Source organism: Plodia interpunctella, chromosome 25 (assembly GCF_027563975.2).
Source record: "Plodia interpunctella isolate USDA-ARS_2022_Savannah chromosome 25, ilPloInte3.2, whole genome shotgun sequence".
Taxonomy (NCBI): domain Eukaryota; kingdom Metazoa; phylum Arthropoda; class Insecta; order Lepidoptera; family Pyralidae; genus Plodia; species Plodia interpunctella.
In genome coordinates this window covers 519,855-535,334 of record NC_071318.1, presented here as the reverse complement: position 1 = coordinate 535,334, position 15,480 = coordinate 519,855, and positions in this window count along the sequence as shown.

Genomic DNA, 15,480 nt, shown 5'->3' with positions numbered 1-15,480 from the left:
CACCAGTCAATCACGCTAGTAACATTTTACGTCTTTTTAAACACGTTTCGGCCATATTTACGTAAACCAGAAAATTTCGTCGAATTTTGTGCCCTACTACTGGCTATGCTCTGCCTAGTCGATGATATGCGTGCCAATAAAAGAAATATATTATTTTATCTATGGTGCCAACGGTCTGACAACTAAGGATGTCGACTACCATGCGAAGTGAAGGACGAAAAACAAATAAAATAAATAAATAAAAATATATAATAAGGACAAATCACACAGATTGAGCTAGCCCCAAAGTAAGTTCGAGACTCGTGTTATGGGATACTAACTCAACGATACTATATTTTATAACAAATACATATATAGATAAACATCCAAGAGAAAGTGAACATCAGGCTTGTCGCTCTATAGCTGTGGAAGAAAGCGGGAAAACAGACAATGAGAGAGAAAACCATCTCACCATCGAGTCGATTCTGAGACGCAGCGAACCAATCACATTGCGCCATTGTGACTCAATGACAACCAAACCGAATAGTGATTGGTTCGCTGCGGTTCACTTCGAATCGATTCGATGGTGAGAAATGGAATGCAAACCCGCACTAAGCCCTCAGATCGATCCTGGGCGAACTCGTTCACGAGTTCACGTATCATAAACACAGTATCAACCACTGAACTCCCATTATAACGTCATCAAGCTGTCATCAAAACACATAACGGTTAAATAACGTTTTGATATTGTATGTGTTAATTACTTTTTACCCCATAATTACTTGTCACTTACCGTTAATTGATATTTTGTTTACGTTTGAATAAAACTTATTTCGTTGTCAGTTATCGTCTTTGGTGTTGGTGGCTCCGCTTCTTCTTCACCTGCGATTAGGAAGCCGGCAGTAGACTTATTATGACGTCTGCAAGTGATATGAACCTCTAAAGTAAATGCCTCTAAGTGCCATTCACAAGAGATTTAACGAGATTTCTCACCGATCCGACTGATCTTAAAGCAAAATTATATGAAACAGATAAAAATATATTCTATAGCCAATATAATATATTCATATAAGAAGGTAAGATGGTTTATATAAACGAACATAAAGCGATGCAAATATCTAGTGGCATCTTCGCTTCCACTTCTAAAATCGGTCGGGTAATAGCATGCGCCCCAAGTGTTGTGTGACAAGCGAATATAATAATAATTGTAGGTCAAATTGGGCCATAACGTTCAGTGAAATGCTTTCTGTTTGTAAAATCAGACTCCAGTCAAAATTACAGTACAAATATTTTTTGGCCGCCTTTCACAACTGCTCTCATTTACATTCAAAATTAATTATTAATTTTCATCATTCACGTTTAAAATACAAATGAACAATGGGCTGGTTTCTAATTGTGTTGCAACCATTTTGTGGTGGTGCAACCGTTTCTAACCGTACATTTTTATGATTTTGTATCAGCCGTTTGTACATAAAACTAAGGTTTAATTACGATTTTTTTATGTCTCTCTGTCGCTCATATTCGTTTGGTGCTGTGACGTAACTCGTTTTCCTATGCATTTTGTTTTGAATTTGTAAATAAACTAAATAAAAAAGAAAGAAAGAAAAATAATTTATTTGGCAACAATGTCATAATAAAAATTACACAATAATGCACCAAAATGGCCTTCGCTCAGCATATATCGCGGACCATGGTATGGGCCACGAGGCTGGCCATCCGCGAATACCGCGTAATTAAAAAAAAATTAAGTACAAAAATTAAGAAATCACAATTAAATATTAATATTAAACAAATACCAAAATTGTATTATATTATTACAAATGTCAGATACTATTACAACATATACAAGTAACCGCTTCCGCTTATGCCTCGTACAGTAAACTGTGCTCGTATTATGATTTTACTCGAATGCGCTTATTGAGAGGGCCACTATCTGCTCTATGGCTCTTGTTATATACGTACCATTCGCAAAAAAGACTAACGTAATATTTATTTTCTTTTAAAAGTTTCTGATGTGCCTTGGTAATGTCATTTAGTAATTTAAGTTTATAAAAAAAACATATAAAAGGCTTTAATTACTGCTGGCAAATGGATTCCTTTTTTGTTTGTCTATGGTAAAAAGCGGTTAGAAATGTAATAAAAAAGAGTGCATCTAAGTCACAGATATAAAAACAATCTCAGTAATGAGATTGCTAGGAAAATAATTCAGCTGTTGAAAGTTTTTAAATAATAATTTTGCAGCTAGTGTAATATATATTTATTAGTTTTACCTGTGTGCCGTCTGCCTCTGTTCTATGCGTTTTACCGGTTGACTGGAAGAGATCTCTTCATGGGATCAGTTCGCCGTTGCCAATAGTTTACTCTTTAATTTCTGTACTTTTTTCTTTTACTTTTTTAAAATATTAGTAGGATATATTTATTTTATCTTCAAAATTAAATAAACAAAAAAAAACCATAAATAAAAATAATCTTCCAACACACCACAGGGAGGCAACGTGCCCAAGACACTGGCAGCGTTTCCTCGCTGTATTACGAGACTTACACGCTGGCAAAAAGCTGCCAGCTCTCATCTATCTCCTGTTGCCTCCATGAGGCGCGTCGTGATGTCCCTTAAAAATAATTTGCATCAGAGCCTCAAGGGCCCACCCTTTCCACGACAAGGGGTAAAAAGTAACAATTATCTCCTGCACCTAAATATTTCCGTCCTGTTTTTCTTGTATTTCGCTGTGTGCAATAAAGTTATTTTCAAACAAAACAGTTTATTTTCTGACGCTACCTCCCGCGACGTCCGAGAGACTGGCGCTCTGCTTCGCAGCTGAGACTGCCCCTCAAATAGATTGAGATCTTATGTAAACTAAACATTTATATCGCTCGTATACTTATACCAATGAAAATGGACGTCCGGCTGCTATCAAGGCTTTAAATCCCTTTTTCGCCTCGTATGGCATACACAGGATATGGAGTAGTACTAAACTTGTAAAGCGACCCGGCTTCGCTCGGGTAAAATCATGTTATACTTCTAAATCTAGGGTACTTTTTATCCCGAAATTTACACGGGGGCGAAGCCCCGGGGACGCAACTTAAATATTAATAATAAAATTCCAATTAGTCTGATTGGAATCGTGAAGTTAAGAAAGTAAATATACAACACCTGAATTAATTTGAAGTAACTGCAAGCCGCAACACATTCAGTCTGTATTCTTTCTGGAAACACTGCCAACTAAGTTATAAGATGACTGCCATGCACACCGACGTGTTAGGTATATACCTTGAGCGTTCTTCTTCGTATGCTCTTGACAGGGCATATTAATATTCATATTATTTATTCGCCAACCAAGTGTTACAATGATCTTATAGTTGCGTGTTGTTTGAAGAGCACTTTATCTAGCTTTGTGCGTTATGAGTTTGTTGAGTTTCTACTGAAGCCGTAGGTACATTTACCAATACATTATTGTCTCTACGATTAAACCTGCTTATTGATTTATTTCACGGTTTTAGGCATTAGAAATAATGTATTCGGTAAAAGTACTCATTGATCGGTAAAAGTTTATTGTATTCAGAGAGATCTTTTTTCACTCTACGCGTTACAATTAAATCATTTCCGTCGAGTAAACAATTGAGGTGTTCCAACGTTGAAAGGCATGTTATAATGATTCATTTTCTTCTAAAATATCAATAAATAAAAAAAATGTGTATTCAAAAATTAACTTGAAAGATTTGACCCACACTACCATACGAACATGCTTGTTAAAATATAAAAACTTCTGCTTAATGGGAGTTCGCAGTTACTCGTTCGTTACACTTAGGTGTGACAGACGGCCGGGCTTAGGATGCGAGATGGAACAATAAAGTTGCTTATACTCAAGTCGAGAAAAGTAACTGAGTTTATATTGTTCAGACACCCCACTTACATGTCCATTGTTCTCTTATCTCTCTTTCTCTCTCATCTGAGCGTATTCCCGGTTCCTTCCCAGCCGTTGAGCGTCGGAACTCAGGGTCCGCTTTCCTTTTTCGTCTTAATTGTCCTCTTATCTTATCTATACTTGTAGAATTCACTCACGGAAAAAAAGTTTCTGTGACATTCGGTCGGACCAACTTACCCCATGGCCAAATTATACAGTTTTCGTTTTTTCCATTCGGCTGCAGAATCCCAAAAACGATACTTAGGCATTTATTTAACAATTTATGTGCACTTAGGAGAGTACAAAAGTGATACTTTTTTTCAAATAATATGTTTTTTGGCAAACATTATGTACATTCTATTTAGTGGCTTGTCTATCTAGCGTGGCACCACAATATTATTTCTTTTTGATTAATTTCGACTAAAAGTGCTGCAGGCCTGCGATCCAAGTGAACTATACAGAGAACACAAGTTTCTCTGCAGTCGTAAAAGCCTGCTATCAACGCGCAGGGTTGAACATTCTAGAAAACGTCACTCTTTTTTTTTCCACAGCAAATTCAATCGACCTGCGCACCCCGGTTGTAATAAAGTTAAATAAATAAATAGTATATTCATTTTTATTCTCTTTGGTTTGTGGTTTCTGTAATTTTTTTATTGTATTAGCTAAGTAATCTGTACAGAGTATCAGTAAGAAACAGAATAAATCACAGTCACGAGTAGACGCAAGTAGGCCATCGAAATTCGCGCGACAACTTTATCTTTCGTTCGATCACTAAAATTAACTCTGGTAGCTAATGATTATATAATAATTACATAATCAAACCAGTAGATTTTCGTAAGAAATTGATATTACTAAGAGGTCACATTTACAAGTAGACGCATGCGTCAGCCATCGCAATTCTAACGTCAACCCTATAATTTCATTTATTCACAGGAATAAACTCTGGTTGCTAAAGTAATCTAAAAAATGAGATTGCCCAGCAACCTTTCCTTTGTAGGTAACTTCTTGTAATGCCATGTTTTGAGCAAATAAAATCCTGCAGTAATGGGGGACTTGAAAGATGCCAACGACAGAGCGATCAGCGGACGAACACCGTTTGAATAGTAATTCCTAAAAAGAAAATGAAATCATGATAAAGAATATTGCTCGTGGGCGAGCCCTATTATAGTTGGCTTCGTTTGCAGAAGTTGTGCGGTAGTTTGAGGCACAGCTTGACTGCCACCCCTGTTTAGTAATAGAATCAATTTGACGGCATTCAGGTAAACGATTTTGCCTGGTGCTCTTTAGATTTATGTTTTTTTTCTTAAATAACATTGACAGATTGCCAATATCTTACATTTTTATAAAATTTGCCCACAGATATAAGAACATCTTCAATGTATCCTGTCATTTTTCCAAGAAAGTATTGCAAAGATGCTATTTAACAAATAATCGCATTAAGTACTTAAGTATATAGCTTGTCGGCAAAAACAAATATTCTAATAATATACTCTAAATATTATATACTCAGATTAGGCTGGAAGCGGTGGTGGTGTAATGACCCTCCCCTGTGAATTAAAAGGTCCCAGGTTCGAATCCTACCGGTGCCACATAAGTTTTTATACCAATCTAACGGACTTAAATTTTCATCGACCACTATTTGCTTCCGGTGAAGGTAAACATCGTGAGGAAACCTGCACACTGGTTGATTATTAACTTGTGTGTGAAATGGAGAAGGCAATGGCAAACCATTCCATTATTAATGCCAAGAAAGTTGTTGTGTGTGTTTCCAGTGTTAGAAATAAAACTCTGGATTAAATATAATATACTAGATGTTGCCCGGGGCTTGGCTCCCGTGAAAATTTTGAGATAAAATACTCTTCTTCATACTCGTATTCCTCATGGCTGAGAGTCGTGGTCATTACGTGGAATTAAACACACATAACAACTTTCTTGGCATATTAGTAATAGAATGATTTGCCATTGCCTTCTCCATTTCACACACAAGTTAATAATCAACCAGTGTGCAGTTTTCCTGACGATGTTTTCCTTCACCGGAAGCAAGTGGTGGTCGATGAAAACTACTATACATGAGTCAAATTGTTATACAAACTCATGTGGCACGAGTAGGATCCGAACCTGGGACCTTTCGATCCAGAGGCGAGCGTCTTAACCATTACACCACCACCGCTTCGAGATAAAATATAGCCTATAGTAATCTTGGATATTGTTCCTTTCTAATGGTGAAAGAATTTTTGAAATCAGTTCGGTAGTTTCGGAGATTACCCGCCTTAAACATACAAACTCACAAAGTTACCTCTTTATAATAATAGTATAGATAATGTCATATCAAAACAAACAATCATAGTATAAATTGAAGCTATAAAACACACTAAATAGCTGATACAAACGTGAAAATCCATTAAAATTATTGAAACATTAACTTCCTCATATTCATCCCACGAGGATTATAACACTGCATTTGGTGTCGATTTTAACTGCTGCGGGAGATTAAAGTTACTATAAATTTAGTGACTTTTGATCTAAAATATAATTAATAGTTATGAAAAGCCGACAAAAAGAGCTTATGTCAATTTCCAGCTATCTATAAATAAATAAATAAATAATAAATAAGGACAAATTACACAGATTGAGCGAGCCCACTTACTAACTCAACGATACTATATTTTATAACATATACATATATATATATATATATATATATATATATATATATATTATTATATATATATATGTATATGTTAATATATATATATATATATTATATACCACTTTTACCACTTATTATTATTTATATACTTATTTTACCACTGCGCCACCGAGGTTGTCAAACTACAGAAAAACATCATTTTCATAAAATCGTGACACTTTTTTAAGCCATGCCGCATTGTTCTGTTCAGTTGTTTTCTATATTTTTTTATACTGACGTGCGTTATTGAAGTACGTTGAATCTCCAAGATCTCCATACAATTTCTGCGTTGTCCACCAGCGGATGTCAACATGACAGATTTATTTGTTAATTGGCGTCCTTGGAGAAAAGGCTACGGTGAGGTTTGTTGCGCCGCTTCTTCTTCACCTACTTCAATGAATTTTGATGGAATTTTTGCGTACTGTGATTTATTCAATTAATTCCCGAAGGGGTATAGACCTCGTGCGAAGCCGGAACGGGTCGCTAGTGTAATAAACGCTGTTAGATATTGTAGTTATCCAATGGAGTTATCAGATGCGGCGAACGAAGATCGTCACGTTCAAGATGGGAGATACAGCAGGCATATAAGACTTGCATTTTGTGGACTTGAACCACATACATCATTTGTAACATAATTACAAAAAGAGACAAAAACTTGACACAAGAATGTGTACTTATGTAAACGACTGCCTTACCACTAGTTAGATACCACAACTTTAGTAAAATCTGACACCAGCGTTAACGGTTTACCCTTTATTAATTGAACAGAACTTTCGACATTACCTACTTTTTAACCCCCGACGGAAAAAGTTTGACCGCTAAGTTGGTCTGTCTTCTGTCTGTGTACGTGACACCGTAACTCATCAACGGGTGAACCGATGAACGGGGGGGGGGGGGTTAGTAAATTCGTGTAACAAATAAACTTTTATATAGTTGTAACTTACGACTTTGTAAATGATGGAATGAACAGTTCATATATCTATCTACTTATAACCAAGCGACTAATCAAAAATACAACATTGTTATAGAATTTCGAAGTTAGGAGACGACTTTCCTAAAAGCAATATCCTGTATCACCACGTGACTACAAACTTACATTTTATACCAAAATGCATCAAAGAGAAACGTTAACTATGCGCAGAGTAATAAAATTCGGACGTGCTTTGGTGTTCTCGTAAACTGATCCTTGAAAGCTGGTCCGTGGTTGTTTTGACGACTTCGGTGGCGCAGTGGTAAAGTGCTTGCCTCTGAATCGAGAGGTCCCGGGTTCGATCCCCCGTCGGGTCATGATGGAAAATGATCTTTTTCTGATTGGCCCGGGTCTTGGATGTTTATCTATATATGTATATGTTATAAAACATAGTATCGTTGAGTTATTATCCCATAACACAAGTCTCGAACTTACTTTGGGGCTAGCTGTGTAATTTGTCCTAATATATTTATTTATTTTCATTACTATAATCCTTCAGGTTTCTGGACAACTGACAATCTTTTTGAGTTTCTTGCTATTCATTTTATTTGTAAATAAATATAAATCACAATATGTTGTTTATAAATGAAGCGGTGGTAGTAGAATGGTTAAGACGCCCGCCTGTGAACCGAAAGGTCCCAGGTTCGAATCCTATTTATGCCACATAAGTTTCTATACCAATCTGACTCATATGTAGTAGTTTTCATCGACCAAGGCTTGTTTCTAGGGTAGGAAAACATCGTGAGGAAACCTGCACTCTGGTTGATTTGTGTTTGTAATGGAAACAGCAATGGTAAAACACTCCATTAAAAGTGTCAAGAAAGTCTTTGTGTGTTTTATTCCACGTAACGACCACGACCCTCAGGCCATGAGGAGAATGCGATTAGGAGAATGAAGAGAAATAATATCTAAAACCCCCTGATACTGAACCTCGTTGAAAGTAGACTGAACGAAGCTTATATTATGCTAATGTTTCAAACTTTGACCACGATGGATGAAGGAAAAATGAAACGCTCAAAAGTAAAGTTCAGAATTTAGTTCCAGTTTTAAATTGTACGCCTAAACGATTCCGGGAAGTTATTTTAAGGTACGCATGGTAAGGTGAGATCAAGGGATCGTTATACATAGGTACGATACCTACGTAAAAGCAACTTATGTTACTTTTTTGCAAATTACAATATGTAAATGTATGGTTCTCGTAAATAAAATCCTTTTTTTTAAATTCGCTTCGATCGCGCCACTTCGAGGCAAAGTGTCCAGAAGTATTTCCCCGCTGAACTGCCCAACACTGCTTAGATCTTTAAAATTACATGATATATGATTCAAGAGAAAGGTTTATATGTATATGTAGTGTACGCGCGCATGCGTCAGGCACGTCATTCGGCCATTGACTGGATCCGAGTGTGCGTCGGTTGCATGGTGTGTACCTACATATTACGTGGTAATAAAACTTATTTTATTAATCCCTGAACCCTATAGTATATAACCAAACCGAAAGAGCGATTTTGATATTTTTAAGTTATAGATATAGTTATACATATGGATATAGTTTAAGTTCCGAGGTCAAATACTTATAAGTTCTTTTTTACAAAAATACGCAATTGATTGACAACCTATATTGGAAAATTGTGATGAGGAATCTCTCAAAAATGAAATGTCATGTTGGTGATACAAGTAGATTTTCGAAGAAATCCTACTAATAACACAAATGCTAAAGTTTGTGAGGATGTATGTGTGTATGTTTGTTACTCTTTCACGCAAAATCTACTGGATGGATTGTTATAAAATTTGGTACACGGATAAAATATAACTTGGAATAATGCATAGAGTACTTTTTATACCGAAATTCCCCCGGGAGCGAAGAAGTATGTAAGTAAGTATACTAGCTTCGCCCCGGGGCTTCGATATATATAAACTTACATAAATATAATAAATTCGCTACATGTAGTCATGAAAATTAATTCGCTTTCAATACTTTAAATCCAGTAAGAATTATTTATCGATGTTTAAATCCGTGAAAGCGATTGTAAACTGAATATTTGATATCGGAATAAACAGTTTAATATCGGGATTTGTAGGAGGTTTGGGAATATTTAACGTCAAAATTTACTAAAATAACCCTAAATTTCTAAAGCTGATAATGATTTATTTTATACAAGCTTTTAACTTGCTTTTAAGAAGTAAATATATGTATGTTCGGATGGAATCTTGTTAGTCAATTTTCAACAGATAGAGCTGAAATTTTGTACACACGTTTTTTTCGAATACAACATGACCAGGTGGTGCACCCAAGAACGGCTCCGGCGACGAAACACGTCTCAAAGATTTACAATAAAAATGTGTAAAGCGTTGAGGTGTTTCGTCGTTCGTTTATATCAATGATTTTATTTTTGCCAAAAAGTCTAGTGTACAAAAGAAAACATATACGAATTTTTATTAATTACTTACACATATTTCGTATAAGCTTGTAGGTACCAAAAACTTGAAATACTGTTATGCCGGCTCCACACTATCGACAAATGCCGACACGAATGCGTAATAATCGCGAATCCGCGATAGTGTGGAGTCAGCATTAGTCCAACATAACTAACAATCCTAACAATCCTAACTATACCTACAACTGATAACTGCAAATCATTTTCAGCACAGAAATACACCTCCTCATTATAATGTTCCAGCGCCTGAATAAAAATATATAGATAATTTGCGTTTTCTCAAGTTTTATTTAAAGTCCCTTCAGCTATAAATAATAGGAATCCAGGCAAAATCTTCATAATCGAAGTATAAGAAAATAAATAGAAAAGCCAACCTTGGTCTCCAGCGGTCTATGGTCGCGGAAGATCAGGAAGATCCCGGGAAATCAGATGAGAGAGAGAGACGTGGCCGTCCAAATCAAAAGGGACCTTATGGCGTCTGGAACTTAGGTCTTTATTTATCGCTGTTCAAATACAAAACGAAGGCAATAATGACGTAAGTGCCGGGCGCCATAAGGTCCCTTTTAATTTGGACGGTCACATTTGTGTTTAGACACTCCATATCCTCCCGTGAATGTGAGGATGTCCCCAGACGTCTAAGAGATACACCTTGGAAGCTGGTCATCATCATATCGAGTGTGTTATTGCTAACACTGGTGTCAGGTTTTCTTCAAGTCGCCTAAACGCAGCAGACATGACTTTTACGACTACCAACCGCCATCTACATCGCATACACACTAGTGAACTGAACTCCTCCAGTGTGCAGGTTTCCTCACGATGTTTTCCTTCACTGTCAAATTAATATACAAACTCATGTGGCTCGAGTAGGATTCGAACTTTTCACAGGTGAGCGTCTTAACTATTACACCACCACCGCTATTTTTATATAGACACCGGGCTTTGTGACGTCACAGCGCCGAATGTAACCAAAAGAGTCACTACTTAGCGTAGGTAGGTACTCCAAACTCGAACGCTTTTTGACTGGGAAAAGCACTTCGTTCACATAAGACAATCATATAGAAATTTTCACATTTAAATTACGTCGTGTCATTTCAATGCCCTCTTGTATTTATACTAACACCTAACTTGCGTCCATGGACAAAGCGGACAATGTCGGGTGCCGCGCATTGTCTTGCACCAATTAATTCAATTTGCAGCCGCCATCTTGTTTGTGGAAAACTAATTCGGAATTCAATGGAGTCGCAGAAAAACTTACTTGACGATGTACTATTTACATCTCAACATCGAGTCGACTCGCAGTGAACCAATCACATTGCGGTATGGTTGTCGTTGCGTCACAATGGCGCACTGTGATTGATGTAAATAAAAAGCAAAGTCGCACTACGCACACAATTCTAGTTATGTACAATCAAACAGTTTACACTAAGTAAACTAGAACCATTTTCAGCATTGCAGATCATAACCAATTATTATTCTAATTTGATCATTAACAAACAGCAAAGTCTGTCAGTGTGTTTGTTTGGACCATTTTGAGTTACAATCGTCTCTCAACTTGCCGATCGCTTCTTCAGCCGTAAAGCGACGTAGCCCCGGATCCGCTTTCTTACTGTATCTTCTCCACTTCACACGGTTTTCAGCATAGTTTTCAGACCGATTGGCACGCATATCATACTTGACGACATCAAGCCAGCACTTGGTAAGCATCTATTGAGTTAATAACTGTACATAACAAGTTTTAAAAAGGTCTAAATTTATATCCGGTCGTGTTTAGGGTTACTATTTGGCCAGTACTCCGTATATTCGCGACTGTCCGTAAAACTTGTTTTGGTGGTCGCGGCCACCAATACAAAACAAACGTACAGTCAACAGCACACCAACCTACCAAAATTTATTGTAAAATCTGCTGTTGATTGTACATACTACGCTGCAAACATATTTAGTAAAGTAGGTACGGCATAATATTGTTACATTTGTTACATTTGTCCTTACACCGTGTAAACTCTTACAGTTTTGTTTCGCAGCCGTTGAGCGTCGGAGCCCAGGGTCCGCCTTTTCTACTTATTTGTCTCCATTTCGCACATCCGTCGACATCCGTAGTAATTGGTCTGAAGACTGAACCATTACCCAGACCTCATAAACTAAATCCTCCTTTTTCTGCGTCGGCAAAAATAATGAAAACGAAAGCTAAACCAATACCCCCTAGCTTAGTAAAAATCATTTTAACATCTCAAAATCACATCGCTATCAAATTAAACAGCACCAACATCCTGTTAGTACTTCCAATCTCAAATATTCAGTGGATACCGAGCTATAAAATTATACATATATGGTGATTACGCGCTTCTGGCCCGGGTGATGTCCAAACGGGGGCGTCGCGTCAATCCGATACAGCCTTATATTTATAAAAAACGCACACGCAACACAACACGCGACTTTGTACTTTTGATTGGTAAATAAATAAAAATAAAAAACAGTTGGGTTTCAAAAAATCGTACCCACATTTATAAGCACGGCTTTGGATAAAATACCGAAAGGGGCGTCAATTTTGTTGTCGCCTCGGATTCATAAATATCTAGACGCTAATCTTATCCATGCACATACACATGGTACGCAACCAATTTAACATGAATAATTTAGAACGCCCGAAATTCGAAGTTCACTCAAAGTCGAAATGGTCATTTACAATTTAGTAGCATTATAGACGTATCCCGGTGGGTTTAAATTGGGACACCGAGACGGGTTGTGTTGTGGCCATTATGGGAAACAGCCCAACATTTTCAAAAATGTAATTTCAGCCAAATGGAATTTAATGAGAGGCAAAAATTGGCTTGACGTCGTCAAGGATGATGTGTGCGTGCCAATGGTCTGACAATTTAACGATATTGGAGACTGGATAGTGAAAAAATACCTAATGCAAAAGCGGATTACAAAATAGTCTAGAGAGAATTTAAGACCAAAACTGGTCGATTTGAAACAGTCCACTTCTAGTCTATTTGTCCTGGTTGTGAGTGAAGGAGTGAATTATAAATGAATGGAACGAACGAGAATGTCATGGCGGGTTACCTTATACGTTTTACTTAGAACTAGAAGAATATATGGCGCATAATCCGTATAGAAACTCTTAAAAAATCTCTAAAAATATGCAGAAAAATGTTTTTAGGTTTTTTATACAATCATTATCAAGCTTTTAAGGACGTTGTTCTTATCAGTGGAGCAGACTCTAATTTACATCAATCCTCTGCCATCGATTTTACCTCCATATACGATACGACCCATGCCTTTTCTTTCAACTGATCAATGAATGCCCTTCGTGGCTTTCCTTACCCTCTCCGAACTTCAACTTTCCCTTCAATCAAGAATTTCATAAAGTTGCCGTGTCGTATCAAGTAAGCCAAGCATCTTAACCTTTAAACATAGGACCACGCGTGACACGAACTATTAGCATAGAAAATGATAAAAATAGTCTCTTTTGGGCCATAGGTTATTATGATACCCACTCAATGTGCCCACTACGTACCTATTTAGATACAGAATTCATTTCAATAGAGCATTTATGTAATACATATAGATATCGACACAACTTTTACCCACTCTATCACACTCAATGTGAGTTGGTAAGTGATGCCCCCATTGTACTCAACAAACGAACAAGTTCACATAAGCCAGCAAAAAGTTCAGGAAGTCCTTTGCGTAACAAAACTTTGTACAAGATGGCGGCATCACCAAAAACCTTTGTTTTGGCGCGAAACGGCACGCGGAATCCTTGATTCGCGCCTTCAGGCGATATGACGTTTGCTTTCAGTCAAAGGAAATCTTACATACAGCCAAGAATTATCCAAAGAAAATCAAACCTTATCCCTTGACAATAGAGTTTAAGAAAAAGAACTTGTGTCTATGGTTAGCAAAACTAAAATTGTGTTGTAGCACAAAAGACTGATTGTGGGGACGGAAGCCCCGTGAAAAGTCTTTTGTAGTTGGTTCTCGTACGTTCAGGATGAAGATTGTTGATTTTTTTCTCTTCCCGCATTTATTTAAATATCTATTGAAAAGATTTGCGTTTTGTTCAAATCACGGGCTGGAATTAAATTGGAGCTGGAGTTTGGAGTGTGCTCGAGAATTTCAAATGATATCCTGTTTCCCCCCGAAACTACTTCAAAGTTCCTCTTTCCTAAGTATATTAAATGTCTTCAGATAATAGACCCTCTAGTCATATCAATAGAAAAAGGTATATATACCAGTTACACTACGACCTTCTTGGCGTAGTCATCATCACGCGACACTGGAAGTCCGGAATCGATCCCCGGCCAGGTCAAGATGGAAAAAGATCTTTTTCAGATTGACATCGATTTTGGATGTTTATCTATAAGTATATTATAGAATATAATACCTATCGTTGAGTTAATATCCCGTCTATAACACAAGTCTCAAACTTAGGACATTGGGCCAACTCAAACTGATGTGTGATTGGCCTAATATACCTACTTAGGTATATTTTACCTATTGGTAGGGCGTGTAAATTGTTCTACCTGTGGTTGTGATGCTCACGGGTTTAAATGTAACGACGAAAGGCGTTATTGAGCGGAGGGAAATTGGTGAAAGAACGCACCACTAGAACCAACAAAAAATATCCAACACTGGCCTTCAGATCTGCCTTCCTTCTACAGATCCTCAACGAGATGAGCTCCTCAAAGAGATGAGTCTTCAGTGGCTGCTATCTCTGGCTGTCAGTATAATGTACCGGCACTTGGACAAAGTTCAGACACTGCAGTCCTATATAGTCCATGTAGGATCCACACATTTCACACACCACTTCATAGAAGGAACATGGAGATGCCGTGCGAGTCACATTATATGACAAAAAAATGCGACAATAAAATAAAATTAAAGATAGCTATTGGAGGTCGATACGGCGCGGAACATTCAAATGAAGAAAAGAAAAAATATGGCGGGCGATCGACATCTGTCAAATTCCAGCAGAATCCTAATGCATGCCGGATAAAATCAGTGGCGCTAGCGGACCATAAAATTAAAAAAAAATAACATAAATAAGGAATAGATGGCGACTGCGTCACCACCTATATTTCAATAAAAAAGAAAAATATTTTTATCTCTTAACTATTCGGTGCAGCTTATTATTATATTGCTTACACATAACTATATCAGATCATATCAGATTTTATTCAAGTGACATGATTTTCACACCTACCCATGGAATTAGTAGGTACTCCGTTGTACGAAGTACTTACTAAATCCATGCGTCTATCGCTATCTAGTGGCAAATTGTCACTAGTTAGGCGAATACTATACTATACATTATGTATTTTTTCTAATCCATTTTTTTCATGATTTCCTCTCAGCGGTGGTATCTCAAAAATGATACTAACCTGTTTATAGCTTTGCTTGATTAATAATTTAAATTTGACCAAGTATACGTACCCTCGACCGTGCGAAGCGGAGAAGAAAAAATACTCCCTGCCCTGCCCTAGACTCCAACGCTGAACAAGA